This window comes from Stegostoma tigrinum, chromosome 17 (assembly GCF_030684315.1).
Source record: "Stegostoma tigrinum isolate sSteTig4 chromosome 17, sSteTig4.hap1, whole genome shotgun sequence".
Classification (NCBI taxonomy): Eukaryota; Metazoa; Chordata; class Chondrichthyes; order Orectolobiformes; family Stegostomatidae; genus Stegostoma; species Stegostoma tigrinum.
Genome location: NC_081370.1, coordinates 19,599,172 through 19,616,521, shown reverse-complemented (window position 1 = coordinate 19,616,521; position 17,350 = coordinate 19,599,172). Strand labels below are relative to the sequence as shown.

The 17,350-nt window shown below is 37.4% G+C and overlaps 1 protein-coding gene across 2 annotated transcripts in view; it reads left to right on the top strand.

Annotated features, from left to right (window-relative positions):
- LOC125459215 (synaptotagmin-7-like) overlaps positions 1–17,350 on the top strand; it is a 637,664-nt gene that overhangs the window by 573,512 nt on the left and 46,802 nt on the right. The gene's annotated exons all lie outside the window — the stretch shown is intronic.

Below are 17,350 nucleotides of genomic sequence, written 5' to 3'. Positions count from 1 at the left end.
GTTCTGGGGTAAAATCTGTTCCTTGTGTGTGTCACTGATTTTGATGTACACCTAGAAAAAGCAGCTTTGAAATTTTGTGATCATTTTAAATAAAAGGCATGAAAAGTAATTTTAGGAATTCAAGGAGGCTGTTCACTTCTGTTGATACCATTGTGGAATTGCAAAAAATTTCCAGTAAATGTGAGGTGATTCATAGAAAACTACAATATTGGAGTGGACAAGGTGGCCATTTGATCCATCTTTGGTTTTAAAATAAAATTGCTAATTACATTTCAAATGAAGGGGAGAAGACTGGCTGATGTGAAAAGCAGAGACTGTTGAAGTTCAGGCTCACACAATATAGAAAGCAATATTTCAATCGGGGAAGACCATAGAAAAGATGACTGGGATGCTGAATTTATTGCATGAGGTACAAAATATGTAAGGCAAGATGTAATTGGTGAATCTACACTGCACTTTTGTATATTGTACAGTTTTGGGTTATATGCTATAAAGGCAACAAAGACAGTACAGTATGGTTTCCCCCAGGGAATGCTTAGTCTTGCTTTCCTGGATTTTGTATGTAACAATGCAACCACCTCTGCCTTGTGCTTCTGTCCAAGTCTGTTTTTAAATTTGTTTATGGATCAGGATTCACTACCTTTTGAGATGGAACATTTAAAATCTTGATGATGAAAAGATTTTTCCCAATTTCTTCCCTCAGCTTTTTGCCAATGATACGGAATTTATGACATCTAGATAATAACTCACAGGCAAAAAGATTTTTTCTTCCCCTTTATGTGCTGTATAAAAACCTCTTGCTGTCCAGAAAACCTCTATTAGATTACATCTTGACCTCATTTATTCAAAACAGAATGGTTGTAACTTTTCCACCCTCCTCCTTATAACTGAAATGCATTATTTCTAGTGACATCTTCGTCAGCCTCTTGCACACTCTTTCAAAGAGCTTTATATCTTTCACTGAAGCCCAGAATAGTCCACAACGATCAAACTGAGGCTGAAATAGTCATCTGAAGTCCAAGCATGATCTTTTGAGTTTATAAATATTCTATTTCTCTATTTGTAACATCAAATAATTTTTTTTGCAACAGCTTATTAACTCATCATGTTAACTTTAAGGATTCATGCCAATGAATACAGTAGTCTTTCTGCTAATTGGCACTTCATAAAATCATGCCATTTACTGTCTTTCCATATTAATTCCCTGAAATGCATAATTTCACATTTTCATGCATTAATTTCCATCACCCATGCTTCTGTTGTTATCATATCATGTCCGTTACCCTGAAGCTTATCTCATTATTGCTATCTACAATTAGGTTTTGTATCAACTGCAAATGTTATAATTCTGCTACACCTCGACAAGAGTGATAAACTTTTGGGGAAGAGTTCAAACCATTTCCCTGATATGAAAACCTTGTATCAATGCCAGATAAAAATAGAAATTGCTGGAAAAGCTCAGCAGGTCTGGCAGCATCTCTGGAGAGAAATCACAATTAATGTCTTGGGTCGAGTGAACCTTCCTCAGAACTGATGGTAGCTAGGAAAATGTTGGTTAAATACAGAAGATAGGGTGGGGAGGGAGTAAGGAGTAAATGATAGGTGGAGATAGATCCCAACGAGTTGGGCAAAAACAGTTGGATAGACAGCAATCTGGCTAGAAGGTGCCAGACCTGCTGAGCTTTTCGTACAATTTCTATTTCTGTCTCTGATTTACAGCATCCACAGTTCTTTTGGTGTTTATTCATCAGTACCATCCTCTTTTCTTTCTGTTATTGACTGAATTTTATATCCACATACCATTTTCTCTTAAATTTCATCATTTTAATCAGTTCAGTACGTGTGACTTCGTCAAATGCATTCTGAAAGTCCATATGCCTGATCACTACAACACTATCTTGATCAACCTTCTCTGTTATTGCATCAAAGAATTCAAATACCATAATCAGGCATGATTTTCCTTTGACACATCTATCCTGGCTGCCCTTAATTAACCCTCCCTTATTTGAGGTGGCCATTACCTGACAGTTATGTGAAAGCTACTTGACAAAAGACCCATAAGATTTTGGAGCAGAATTAAGCCATTCAACCCAACAAATCTGCTCCGCCATTCAATCATGCTCCACCAGGTCTACATTCAGGATCCCTTTACCTATTTCACTTGTCATACACTCCCATCCCTGACAAATGGCCAAATTTGAAATATTTAAGCGACAGGGTATGACTGCCTGGAATACTGGCATTAAGGTAACTCTGCCCTTTCCAAATATGCTGCAGTGTCTGATACTTGGATTCTAGTTCATCAACTTGAAGTTCTTCAAGCTGCAGATACTTACTGCTGACATGGTCGCTCTGGTTCATAAAGGGATCCACAGGTGCCACATCAACAGGAACGATACATCACCTGTAATGCCATTTCTAATATAGTTAACTAGCCTTTATTTATTGTTCAAAGCATTCTTATTGGATACTACAAGATTATTATATTTCATTCTGAATCCAACACTATTTCATGTTGGTCTCTAATGTAGGCCAATCAGACCAAGGCTTCTGTGATATCACGTTCTTAAAAAGAAATGAAAATAGTCAAACTCTGATTTTAAGTCATACTCATCGCCACTGGCACAGTCCTTCCTCACCCAGATGAATGTGGACATGTTCTCCACTTAATATGCCAATTCCTGATGAACAGGCATCTGTATGAGGTCTTGATCTGATGTTTGGCTCCCTTCAAATCCTTCATTTCCGATATCAGCAATGAAATTATTGACTTCCTGTTTGTCACTTTTTTTCCCCAACAAGAGCAGATTGCAGACACTCTTCCCAGGATTTGAGAGTGAAATGTCATCATTTTCAGAAGTGAGTGATGAGAATTTTTTATCCTGTACAACCTGGCACAACAGTGTGCCTGAACTATCTGACCATAAGACCATATGATATAGGAGCTGAATTTAGCTCAGCAAGTGTTTGGTGCCACTTGATCATGACTGATAGGCTTGTCAACCCCAAACTCCTGCCTTCTCCCCATAATCCTTGATTCCTTTGCTAATCATGAACCTATCTATCTCTGTCTTAAATACACTCAATGGCTTGGCCTCCCTAGCTTTCTGTGGCAGTTGAGTTCCATACATTCATCTCCCTTTGGCAGAGGAAATTCCTCCTCACTGCGGTTGTAAAGGTTTTTCCCTTCACTTTGAAACTGTGCCATGGGCTCCTATCTCAAGTACTAGTGAAAATATCTTCTCATCCATTCTATCTAGATCTCTGAGTATTCTGTAAGTATTGACAAAATGTTGGTGACTATCCTTCAGATGTCCGGAATGGAGAGAAACTTGTATATTTGCCCTCTGCACTTTTCTTTTCCCTTTTTATGTGTAATCTTTAGCAAGTAGATATCTGCATGTGTATGGAAAGGAATGAAAATTAGACTTTGAAAGTAATATATTGTGGTTTGTCACATAATGTCGTGAACGTATGTTACTTTAGGTTTCTGTAGTCATTGTGCACCTGTACATGTTTTTGAAGCGGTTTATGGTTCAACCTTTTGAGGTTTAAACTCAGTCTGAAGTCTTCATGTTGGCGAATCCAGCAGGTTACATGCATACCTCTACATTAATACTTGCCACTCCTAGCAAAGGACCAGGTGACTCGAATAACATGTTAATATGGTGAAATTCTAGGCTGATTGCATTGACAATTCCAATATAAGTCACTTAGCAACCCAAGTACAGATGATACCCAGGTCTTTCTTCATTTGGATACAGATTGCTTCAGTATTCAAGGTAAATGTCTTCTGAACCCTCTCTAGTTTAATAATAACCTTCCTATAGCCATTCCCATCTCTGACCTTATGATGAAGCAACTGAAGATAGCTGGGCCTAGGACACTACCCTGAAAACTCTTGTACTAATGTCCTGAGAGACAGACCATCAACAACTACAATCATTTTCATTTGTACTATGTGTAACTCCAAGCATCAGAGAGCTTTCCCCCAATTCCTGTTGACTCCGTTTTATCTGGAGATCCTTCATGCAGCTCCAGTCAAATGTGTCTTGGTGTCAAGGGGACCTTCACTTCCTGCTAGAACTCAACAATTTTTTCTATTTTTGAACCAAGGTTGTAATGAGATTAAGAGCTGATTGGGCCTGAGAGTACCCAAACTAAATGAGCAGGTTATTATTGAATGCTGCTTGATGGCACTAACATCTTCCATCACTTTTGCTGATGTTAGGGAGTAGACTGATGGTTGAAGTTTGCCTGCTTTTTGTGAATAGGACATACTGAGCAATTTTCCATATTGTTGAGTAGTTTCCAGTGCTGTAACTGCTTTGGAATACCTTGGCTAGGTGTGCAGCTAATTCTAGAGCACAGGTTTTCAGAATCATTATCCAAATGGTATCAGAGTCTTCAGTATTTATAGTATCCAGTCCCATCAAATATTTCTTGATATCATGTGAATGAGTTTAATTAGCTGACAGCCAATATCAGTGATGTTGGCACACCTGGAGGAGGCCATAATTAAGCATCCTTTTCAGCAGTTCTAGCTGAAAATGCTTGCAAATGCATGTGTTTTATTTTTTGCACAGAAGTGCATGCCTTTCCCATGAATGGGATGATGATATTTGTACAGCTGCCTCCTCGAGTGAGTTGTTCATCAAACAATGGATATGGCAGGACTGAAGAGCTTAGATCTGATCCATCAGTTATGGCATCACTTGGGTCTCTCTTGCATGCTTGATATGACGCTTGATATGCAAGACATCCAGTGTTTTAGCCTTACCAGATTGACAACTCATTTTTAGATATACCTAATGCTGCTATAGGCATGTCCTTCTTCATTCTTCTTTGAATCAGGGTTGATCCTTGGGCCTAGAGGAATGGGAGAGTGAAGGATATGCCAGATGATGAGATTACAGATTATGGTTGGATACAATGATGCAGCCCAGGTGAATGCCCAGTTTGAATTGCTGGACCCATTCGAAATCTACCCTGTTTCAGATGGTGGTAGCACAATACAGCATGATGGCCAGCCTCGGCATAAAAGCAGGACTTCATGTCCACAAATATTGTGCAGTGACCACTCCTATTTATGGTTCATTGGTAAAAGCATTTGCTACAGGTAGGTCAATGAGGACAAGATTAAGTACATTTTTCCTTCATGTTTAGTCTACTTGCCATGCGCTGCAGGTCCATTCTGGCAGCCATGTCCTTTAGGATACAACTAGCTTTGTCAGCTTGGTGCTGCCAAGCTGCTGTTGGTGATGGACATAGAAATCCCCCTCCCACAGTACATTTTGTGCCCTTGCCATCTTCTGTACAATGAACCTTGGACAACATTCAACATGTAGGAAAACTGATTCATCAGACAAGGTTGTGCAATGGTTAAATAATAATTAGCAAGCAATCTCCTTGCTCATGTACGACCTAATGTCGTAAGATTTCGTGGGGCCTAGAGTCACTGTTGAGCACATCTAGGCCAAGTGTGCTGCCACCTCTAATGAGTTTGCCCTGCCAGTGGGGCAGATATAACCAGGATAGTGATGGTGATGTTTAGGATATTGGCTGTAAGGTATAATTCCATGAGTATGACAATGTCAATCCCAGGTGCATGACAGTGGGTCCAGCCTGAGCTTGAGTAATTGGCAGCACTTCCTGGACCCATATTTATCCATGGCTACATAAAAGGTCCCTGATATATCAAATATCCACTGACCTCCAAGTCATTGAAATTGTTGCCATTAACACTTGACTGTAAAACATTGGAAACTCAAACTTCAATCCATGTCCTATATAGTTCTAAGAAATTGACGTCCTAAAAGACAGGTGTTAAAAGAGTAAAAAAAGTAAAAATGTGAAGTAAAGATTTCAATCAAGTTCAAGGACAATGAAACTACCATCTAATGATTTTTCAACAGTGAACAACACAACAAAACAAACTAATGATCCCCATTACCCTCCAATCCACTCCCTCTGAAGCAGTGATATAGATTTTTGAATTTACATAGAACATAGAACATAGAACATACAACAGTACAGCACAGAACAGGCCCTTCAGCCCACAATGTTGTGCCGACCATTGATCCTCATGGATGCACCCTCAAATTTCTGTGACCATATGCATGTCCAGCAGTCTCTTAAATGACCCCAATGACCTTGCTTCCACAACTGCTGCTGGCATTTCTTTCTTGTTTTCCTGTGTTCAGCCTTTACACTGACTCTGAACTCTCATTGATTACTGTTATGAAAGGATGAAGCAGAGCAGATAGAAACAAATAGTGGCCAAGGGATCTGAAGCATGTAACATTATTTAACCCACATGTATCATGAGGTCAGTGCTTTTATTTCACAAACGGCATCTGTGTTATTGACTACCAGCTGCATCAACATATGGAAAATTTGTGTAAAACTCTGATTTTTAAGAAAACAAGGCCTTTTGGATTTATTACAGACTTGCTTTGTAAAATCTGTACTACTTAGTAGAACACAGTGTTAAAACTAAAAATAAATATATTTGAATATTCAAGATGTCATCATAGAAAGGTGGTCACACATTAACTCTTTAGTTTTAGCTCATTAGCAACTAAACTGGAACCATGTGCAAGTCATAGAGAGTCATAGATTCATACAGCATGGAAACAGACCCTTCAGTCCAATGAGTCAATGCTGACCATAATCCCAAACCAAACTAGTCACACTTGCCTGCACTTTGGCCCAAACATTTCACATTCATGTACTTATCTAAATGCCTTTTAAACATTACAACTGTACCCGCATCCACCACTTCCTCTGGAAGTTAATTCTACACATGAACCAAGCTCTGTGTAAAAAAAAAAGCAACTGCCCCTCATGTCTTTGTTAAATCTTTCTCGTCTCACCTTAAAATATGTTCCCAGTCTTGAAATCCCCACTCTAGGGAAAAACAACTACCATTCACTTATGTGTATACAACTCATGATTTTATAAACCTCTACAAAGTCACCTCTGAATGTCTTATGGTCCAGTGGAAAAGGTCCCAGCCTATCCAGACTCTCCTTATAACTCAAAGCCTACATTCCCAGCAATATCCTGGTAAATGTCTTCTGAACCCTCTCTAGGTTAATAATAACCTTCCTATAGCGGGGAGACCAGAACAGGACACTGTATTGTAGAATAGGCTTCTTCAGGGTCATGCACAACTTCAATATAACATCCCAACTCCTATATTTAAAGGTCTGAGCAATGAAGGCAAGTATGCTAAATGCCTTCTTAACCACCCTGTCTATATGTGATGCAAATTTCAAAGAATTATGTACCTGGACTCCTAGGTTTCTCTATTCTACCAACTACCCAAGAACCTACTTTTAATTGTCTAAGTCTTGCCTTTGTTTGTTTTACCAAAATACAATACCTTGCATTTATCTAAATCAAACTCCACTTGGAACTCTTCTGCCCATTGACCCAATTGATCAAGATTTCTTGTAATCTTAGATAACCTTCCTTCACTGTCTTATCATACCACCAATCTTGGTGTCATCCGCAAACTTACCAATCATGCTTTCTATATTCTCATCTAAACCATTGGTTTAAATAACAACAACACTGAATCAAATGTGATCTCTTATTTAAGAAGAAAAATCACTAGTTGGATTGGTGGTTCAATGGTCAAATTCTCAACTGCCACATGGATGGTCTGGTTTTGATTCCTGGCCAATACATGGTACTCCTTTCCCTCAGGACCCTCTTGTGGGGCAGTGGTAGTGTACCTACCTCTGGACTGAGCAGCATGGTTTCATGTCCCACCTGCTCCAGAGGTGTGTAATTACAGATCTGAATGGGTTGGTTGGTAAAATAGTTTGACAAAAAAGAACAATCAGAATACAAGGATCTACCTGTGTCAAGAATTCTAATGTTCTTGCAATGAAATGCAATGCTGAAACTCTTCCTTCTGTAAGGTGTTCAAATTAAGGTTTTTAAAAACAGTTTTGTGTTACTGATTATATACAGCTACTGACAAGAAGTACTTGCCACTTCTGATCAAGAATTGCATTTATTTACTTGCCAGGGTTAATAATTACTCAACCGGTAAAAAATGACACTGCAATTGCCGTGTAATAAATTATCATGATCCGTCAGTCTGACAGACAGAAAATATCAAACAGTTAATCAGTTTAAACAACAATAACTCAGTGAATTTGTTTCCTCATGAGAGAATTAGGAAAGTGCTGTACTCAGCTGTAATGTCTTGAAGTTTTATTTATTTATTTAGCCTCAAAAGGATTTGAGTGCAAGATTTTGTATTGAATTTCAATTTTGCCAATAACTCTGAGAAATGCCAAGTGCCTGGGATACTGCTTAAGAAAAAATAATTGGCACACCTGGTGAGTCAAACACTTCAGAACCATACATTCTTACAGTTTGAACCAATAAGGGATATCTCACATTGTGGAAATGTTGACACTGTTACACTTGGGATAGTTTACAATGATCTCAAATCAGAGGCTCTAACTAGCTCCCATACGATAAGCTAAGTTTTCTTATTCAAGGTCATAATTTTGATATGCAATATGCAACTTGGCAGTTCAAACTTAGGCGCAGAGGACTGATGTGGGGGTCCTTTGCTTTTTTACTCTATTATGAATAGGAGATCTTGATTAATTTGTGAACCTGGAAAAGTTAGAGTAGTCAGTTTGTCTTTCTAAGATTAATAGTAGTCTTGGCTCAAAGGTAGAAGACAGAGGGTGGTGGTGGAGGGTTGCTTTTCAGACTGGGGGCCTGTGAGCAGCAGTATGCCACAAGGATCGGTGCTAGGTCCACCTCTTCTCCTTACTTATACAAATGATTTCGATTTGAACATAGGTGGTTTGGTTAGTAAGTTTGCAGATGACACCAAAGTTGGAGATGTAGTGGATAGCGAAGTAGGTTACCTCAGAGTACAATGGGATCTTGAACAAATGGGCCAATAGGCCGAGGAGTGGTAAATGGAATTTAAGTTAGATAAATGTGAAGTGCTATATTTTGGAAAGGCAAATCAGGGCAGGACTTAGACACTTACTGTGGAGTGTTGCTAGACCTTTGAGTGCAGATTCATAGTTTCTTGAAAGTGGAGTCGCAGGCAGATAGTATAGTGAGGAAGGCATTTAGTATGCTTGCCTTCATTGGTCAGTGTATTGAGCATAGGTATTGGGAGGTCATGTTGCAGCTGTGCAGGACATTGGTTAGGCCACTTTTGGAATATTGTGTGCAATTCCAGTCTCCAGGCTATAAGAAGACTGTTATGAAATTTGAAAGGGTTTAGAAAAGATTTACAAGGTTGTTGCCAGGATGGGAGGGTTTGAGCTATAGGGAGAGGCTGAATAGACTATTTTCTCTGGCGGGCGGGAGGCTGAGGGGGGGACCTTATAGAGGTTTATAATATCATGAAGGGCATGCATTGGGTAAATAGACAAGGTCTTTTCCCTGGGTGGGGACTCCTAAACCAGAGGGCATAGGTTTAAGGTGATAGGGGAAAGATTAAAAAGAGATATAAAGGGCAACTTCTTCCACACAGAGGGTGGTGCGTGTATGGAATGCAGAAAGTGGTGGAGGCTATTTTTTATTATTCATTAATGGGATGAGGACGTCGCTGGCCAGGCAGCATTCATTGTCCATCCCTAATTGCTCAGAGGGCAGTTCAGAGTCAACCACATTGCTGTGGAACTGGAGTCACATGTAGGCCGGACCAGGTAAGGATGGCAGTTTCCTTCCCTAAAGGACATTAGTGAACCAAGTGGGTTTCTTTTCTCACAATCGACAATGAATTCATAGTCATCATTAGATTCTTAATTCCAGATATTTTATCAAATTCAGATTCCACCATCTACCACAGCAGTATTCAAACTCATTGTAAAGAGAGTTGTAAACCTTTGGAATCCTCTGCCTCAGAATCTCATTACTACTTACATTTAAAACCAAATTCGAAATGTTTATTTTGATGCTAAAGGAATGTAGGGATTTAAGAAAAGGTTCATGAAACTGTTAAGTTCAGCTTCAGTCATATTGGCTGATCAAGAAAAGGCTTGAGGGACTGTAGAGCTGACTCCAGCACCTTTCAATTTCCAAAAGTCGAAGATCAAATCATGAGGTATTCAGGATCATAATAATCGGTACATGGGTTTTATTCTTACGATCTCCCATTCAAGCCTCCATTTAACTGAAGGCAAGTTGCTCTTTCAAAGTGACCGAATTAATTGGGCCAATTCATGTAATTAATACTTTTGCTTCTTTGATGTGAGAGCAATAAGCTGCAATATGTAGCTTTTGTTACTTTCAATTTTCATTAACAGCTAATCACTATAGATGATTACAATTTGTAATAGAGGGCAGTTGTGTGGAACTAATTTTGGTTGTCCTAATAGCTTTCTACAGCAATCATTTGAAGAATCACACTTAATGCCACAAAGATGGCACATGAAATTGAAATATGAGTGTGTCAGACAAGGAGCTTGCCTCACACTAGTGAAAGCATAATGTAGGAGCAAATTGCTGCAGTTGCTGGAATCTGTACTGAAAGCTAAAGATGGTGGAAATCACAGTGGGTCAGGCAGCACCTGTGGAGAGAGAGAGTAAGTTAATGTTTCAAGTCTACTTGACTCTTCATAGAGCGGATGAAGAGTCATCTCAATTCAAAACGTTAGCTTGCTCTCTCTCTCCGCAGCTGCTGCCTGACCTGCTGTGATTTCAAGCATTTTTTGTTTTAAATAGCTATAGTTAAAAGAAAATGTCCATTGTCTTTCTTATATTAATAAAACTTATTTTTTATAATGAATTTCTGTAAATTACTAATACGTAAACTTGAATGGTACCACCTTTAAATCCAAACATGCACATTTTCATCCATAAATAAGATGGAAAATAAGATGAGACAGATTTGCAGGAATATTGCGTGGACAATGTAGGTAAAAAGGAGGGAAGACCACACTGTTCAACATCTAAACAAAGAAACAACTCATTCAGTCTCTGCAATATAGCAGATCAGACCTCAGTGCTCCAGTTTGTATTTTAAATAAAATATATGTAATCTTTACAATGTTTGGGATGCTTAGGGTTCCTCACTGCAGTTAACCAGGGAGTCAGCTCCCAGGTTAGTTATCCTGACACACAGGAATGTATTTCGGCAACATTGTCTGAATGCTGTAACACATACTTACAGTACTGAGAATGTGAAAGATTAAGATTTTTGCCCTCAAGTTTTCTTTGAGAACTGTTCTGACCTATGAGACACCATGGGCAGAGATCTGTCTATTTTGTATGTCATTTCAGGCTTGTGTATTCAATCAAACAAGAATTGTTTCAGGCAACATCCAGGTCACAACTCATTTTTACAATCTGGAAGAAACTGTGTTACAGCCACAGTAATATTGTAACATGTTCCACATTTAATAGAGCTCCATTTATAAATACTTTCCATGCAGTGGCGTTTATTCTTGAAATCCCACTTTGGTGCCCTACTGCTTTTAATATAATGAGCCAGGACTCAAAACCAAGGATATAAATCAAACTAAAATAAGATACAATGTAATCAGTCTGTTTCTGAGATTACATATACTGCAAAATATCAATGTTAAATGCACATTTTCCCCCGATTTATATACCCCAATTAAATAAATCCCTCATCATATCAGGATGGCTTTTGGAATATACTATTGAATCAATATGTAATCTCTTCATGTTTTGAGAATCTATATTATTGATGAATACAGGTAGTAGTGGTAGTGAGTTTATACTTAAAGCTAAAATATATAAACACAGGAATTATGAGCAAAGTGAATACTGTGTTAAGAGAACTTAAATTTCTACATCCGTGGACTATTAAGAAATACTGGGATGTGTTTCTCATTAAAATAACAAAGGTTAACAGCACTTGTTATCATTGCACAAATAATAGTATAACAGCTATAGATGAAGGGAAAATGTGTGGTTAAACTCAAATATCCAAATGTTTCTTCCTGAGTTGTGGTGCTGTGCCATTAGCGTGGCAAAAATGACATTCTGCTGTCTACTTCTTCACTGACATGCATTGAATGGTGTGAAGTTGCTGTGCTTGTGCTGTAGATATGAATTAACCATACCACAGAAGTTATCCTTGTCTTAATGATGCAACATCTTTTAATTATGAATCAAGAATGATTACAAGCATTTAGCCTCTTTGTTACTTCTGCAGGTCTGGAGTCTCATTCCTATTGGTTTTAATTTTTGGAGATTTTAAACTTTTTTAAAAAATTTACATTTTGTCAGTTCTGTCCGTCTTAATCCCTTATTTCTTCTCAACTCTTCTTAAATTTTTGTGGTAACCTTTTATGTGATACCTTATTGAATGCCTTTGGGAAATCCAAATATGTTAAATTTGCTGGTAGCCCTTTATGCACCATATTTGTTCCACCCTGAAAGAACTATAATAAATTTGTCTATCATGATTTTCCTTTCACAAATCCATCCTGATTCTGTTCCACTGTATTATTGTTTCGTACATGATTATTTGCTACTTAATAGTGAATTCCATGTTTTACCAAAGACACATTAAGCGATTGGTTAATAGCTTTCAGCCTCTTTCCTTTCTTGAGTAGGGATACCACATCTGTAGTTTTTCAACTCACTGCGACCCTTCCAGATTCTATAGAATGCACGCTGCTTGTAGTATGTGGCAGTTTATAGCAATTGTAAAACATGTTTCTAGGCATTGAACCTTATTTATACAAAGTATTATGTGTTTTCCAAGATTACACTGATGCTCTTTAATTCTGTCTACCAGTGCATGCCAACCCTGCTTTCCATCTTCATTATTGACTTACTAACTTCACATTTAATGGTACTACTGATCTAGGGATTAAACCATCCTAAATCCATTTCCCTCAAAGTTATGTAAGAAATCCTGCCCAAAGTATCCCACAGAATGTGAGCCCTTAGAACTGTAGTGACAACATATGGGAGTTGGAAGATTGGAATTGCAAAGTAGATTTGATTTTCTAGCTGAAGTGACTATGATGAGATACTCAATAAAACAATAGTTGTTTTCTGAAAAAATCCATAAGAAGCAATCAGAATCTTGGAAGGGGTACACAGGTAGTTAATAATATTTCTCCTGGTCAGTCATATCAGGACCACTACATGAGAGACTAGGTGAAATATTTTCTTAGACATTTGTTTGCGAGTATTAACATATTTGGCTTTTAAACCCAGTCAGCAAAAACATTTATGAAGTATTTAACTAAGTCCTTGAAAACGTTTATATGGATATGGAATTATTGTAGATCACGCTGACCAAACTACCAACAGCACTAAGATAATGGGCTGAATATGCTCCTTTGTGTTAATTTTTTTTAATGGCTCTGTGTGTTGTATAATTTTATTTCGAACTACATATTATCTGAACAACTGTGATGACCTTGTTGTGCTACCCGTTACATGCAATATCTCTGATATGCAAAATCAAAATGAAATATTAATGTTTGAATATCATAGAGCATATATAAACATGAGTGGATAGCAGGCAGTGAATTATTTTTGGCCTAATTTCAGACCCTCACTTTGTACATGTACACAGATATTTTGACATAGGCTATGAGATGATTGGAATGTCCAGGCTCAATCAAAATTGAACTTTATTTGAAATTATGCCTGTTTGAACAAAAGCAAAACAGTACAGATGTTTAAAATGTGAAATAAATAAAACAAAGATCGTGGAAACATGGAGTGGGAAACAAATTTAATAGAGTTTGTATTAATGACTGTTCATGAGAACTCAAACAATTCTAAGATGTAAAAGTCAAGGAAAGAGGTAAAGGGAATGAATTTAAGGAATAAATAGGATGATCTGTCATAGAATAAAAATACAAAAGAGATCATAATGCAAGGTAAAAGAACTAAAGATAGATTTAGTGGAGCTGACAATGTCAAAAGCAGCAGTTCTTTGAATAATCTCCAATTTACTATCTAGCATCAAACAAAATAATTCACTAAATACCTTCAAGAATCAAGGAGTAGATGACGTACAAAATTGCTTTGGGATTACAAATATTGTCAGATACTCAGTTTGGTAGAGTTTGTTTTGTTGGAAATTTCTTATCAAAAAAGGGATTAGTCTGGATTTTGACATTTCTTAGAATTGAAACTGAGCTGATTGCTGTAACCTAAATAAGAATCTCAGCCTATATACCTTCTTTCAGTTTTCTTGCTGATGTTTAATCTGGTGTCATGGGAATTTGTATGTCTTTGATGCTGGACTGAGCACATACTCATTCTGCACTTTAGTAAACAAGATTGCTCCAGCTGGATCAACATTCAGAAACTACAGGATCAAACTGGTACATTGGAAATTGTATCTTCTGTATAAAAATGGGCCATTCAGTTCAAACAATCTGTGATAGTGTTTACATTCTATACAAGCCTCCTCTAACTCATTTTTTTTCCCAATTACTCCCATGTGCCTTTATTTACCACTCTATTGTGTATGCTCAAAAATCTACGCTCTTAAAAATCTATCACTGATATTTACTTAAAATAGTTGATGTCGTAGTGAGTTCCACTCCTCTACTTTGTATGTAAAGAAGTTCCTCTTAAACTTCTTTACTTCACCTGTAACTATCTGAGATGTATGCCCCCTTGTTCTGGACTCCTCCGTAAGTGGAAACAATTTCTGCGTAATTTCTTCAATCTACTGTACCATTTCACAATTTTAAAGACCGCCATCAGGTTACCGTTACCTCTTAAACTTATTTTCAGAGTAAATGTCCCAACTTACTCAATATTTCCAAAGTTGTATCCTTTAAAGTCTGAAATTTTCATTGTTAACATTTTCTCCAATATTTGATATTTAGCCTGAAGAACAGAACTGCATTCAGCACTACCAAGTTTGAGCTAACCAAGGTTCTTTATAAATATTACATTAACTCTACAAATTAATTTGGTTGTTTAGTTTGTATGTAACTTGTTGCTAATTTAGTGATTTATGTATTAATCTTAAAATGTAGAGTACAGAAATAGGCTCAGATTCTCCAGCATCTGCAGTCCCTACCATCTCTATTACAATAATAGGCTGTTCAGCTCAACTGGTCTGTATGATTTTACACTCCATGTTGGCTCTATCCCATTTAGTTTCTTGTGTTTCAAAGTGAAAGACCTCTTACTTTTCTTAGCAAAGTGATCCACCTCATTCTTTGACATTTAGATTCAATTTACCACATCTGATCACTGTAGGACTGCTGAAGTCTTCCTCGATTTTGGTGTAGTTTTACACATTATTATCCGTTCCCCAGTTTGGCATGCTATGTACTTTATGACATAACATCTTGAATATCTGAGTTACAGTCATTTATGAATGTAGTAAATCACAAGGATCCCAACCAAGATCTTTGTAGGACATCATTACTGACTTCCTTTTGGATCAAGAAGTGTTTTTTAACTGCTGTAGCTATATTTCTTTCAAACCATTCTGCTGCTGGTTTCATGTTAACTCCATTTAATTTGACATTTCTCGTAAGTCCCTATGTGTAGCATCTTAGCAATGAAATGATATAAGATCCCATGCATTTCTACTCTCTCCAGTTTCTCTTCAAACAATTCAATTAAGTTGATGTTCTGAAAATGCATGCTTACGTTTGTTAAGTGTTTTGTTACCAGATCTGATGTAGCAAGGTTTCTCATTTTTTCTTCAACTGACTTTAAGATAACTGCTTTATAATTGAGTTAAAACCAATTCCTTATTGAATGTAGGAATTACATTGGCTGCTTGACTATCCTCTAAAACCATTCCTCCTCCTATTGATTATTTTTAGATATATGTATCATTGTTGTGTGAGCACAGACAGTAATTTCTATGGGTCATTCATTATCCGTAGCGTGGATATTACAATCCTGTCTTCACCTTTATTTACAAATCAAGATTTTCAGTTACGATCACTGAGTTTGTGTCCTCTCCATAAACATGAGACCTTTTTTACTTTAGTTACCAGTTTGTCTGAAGCCAAAACTTGGGACACTTAGATTCTATGGTTCAGTCAACAGAGTCAGCATAGATTTGTGAAAAAGGTAATCTTGTTTGACTGGTTTATTAGAATGTTTTGAGAAAGTAATGAGCTGGATTGAAACTGGGAACCCAGTAAATGTAATGCATTTAGATTTCCAAATGGTATATACATATATGCCACATATGGTGCACATGCTGTTTGGGTGACATATTAACATGTATACAGGAAGCAGAGAGTCAAGATAAATAGGCTATTTTGGGATTGACGAACTGTAACTAAAGGAATGCCACAAGTATGCCTCAACTATTATGTATCTATACTCGTGACATGGACGAAGAGACTGAGTACTTGCTGGCTAAATTTATTGATGACACAAGATGCTATAGGAAAACAAGTTCAAAAGAGATTAGGAAAGGTTTGCAGATGGCTTATAGGTAAATTTAGTTAGATTTACGAAAATTGGCAGATGGAGTATAATTTGGGACAATATAGGCTTGTCCACTAAAGCAGAAAGAATGGGAAAACAGAATATTATTTAAACGGAGAGAGTTGGCTTTAGAAGGATCTAGGTATTCTGGTGTGTGCATACCATATGCAGCCCATTTGTTAGTATGCAGCTGTAGCTAGTGATTGAGAAGGTAAATGGGATTTTGGTTTTAATTGCAAGGAGAATGGAACTTAACTGGCTCAGTGTTGCTAGAGCTGTACAGAGCTGTGGTGAAATAGCATTTGGAGTTTGTACATAGTTTTAGTCTCTAGAATTGCATGGAAAATTGTTCAGAAAAGGTTTGGATGGTAGTTCCTGGGAAGAAGGTGTTGAGCAGATTAGAATTGTACCCATTTTAGTGTAGAAGATTGAGAGATAATCTGATTAAAGTGAATGTGATTCTGGGAGACTTGACTGGATGCTGGAAGGATATTCCCCCCTGTGGGGAAGTCTGGAACTAGGGGCACAGTTTTAAAAATGTTTCCAATTTAAGATGTAAATAAGGAGAAACTTGGAGTGTTGATATACTTTGAAATTCTTTTCCCCCGAGAGCATTTGAGGCTGAGTCATTGAAAGTATTCAAAACCTGAGTTTTACAAATTTTTGATCATCAAGGGAGTTAAGAGTTTTGAGAGCAGAGTGGGACTGGTCGGAAAATGGAATTAAGGTCACAATCAAATCAGGAATGATGGTATTAAATGATGTGCAGTCTTAAGAGACTGAACAGCCTATGCCTATGTATTATGATCTTCACACATTACAATACAATATTTACCCACTATATCTGAGGTGATGTTAGGTCTTATCCTGGAGGTTAATGTTGTTAAACGTCTTCTTACCCTGTACCAAAAGTTGTTTTCAGATTTGCTCAGCTCACTTCAGC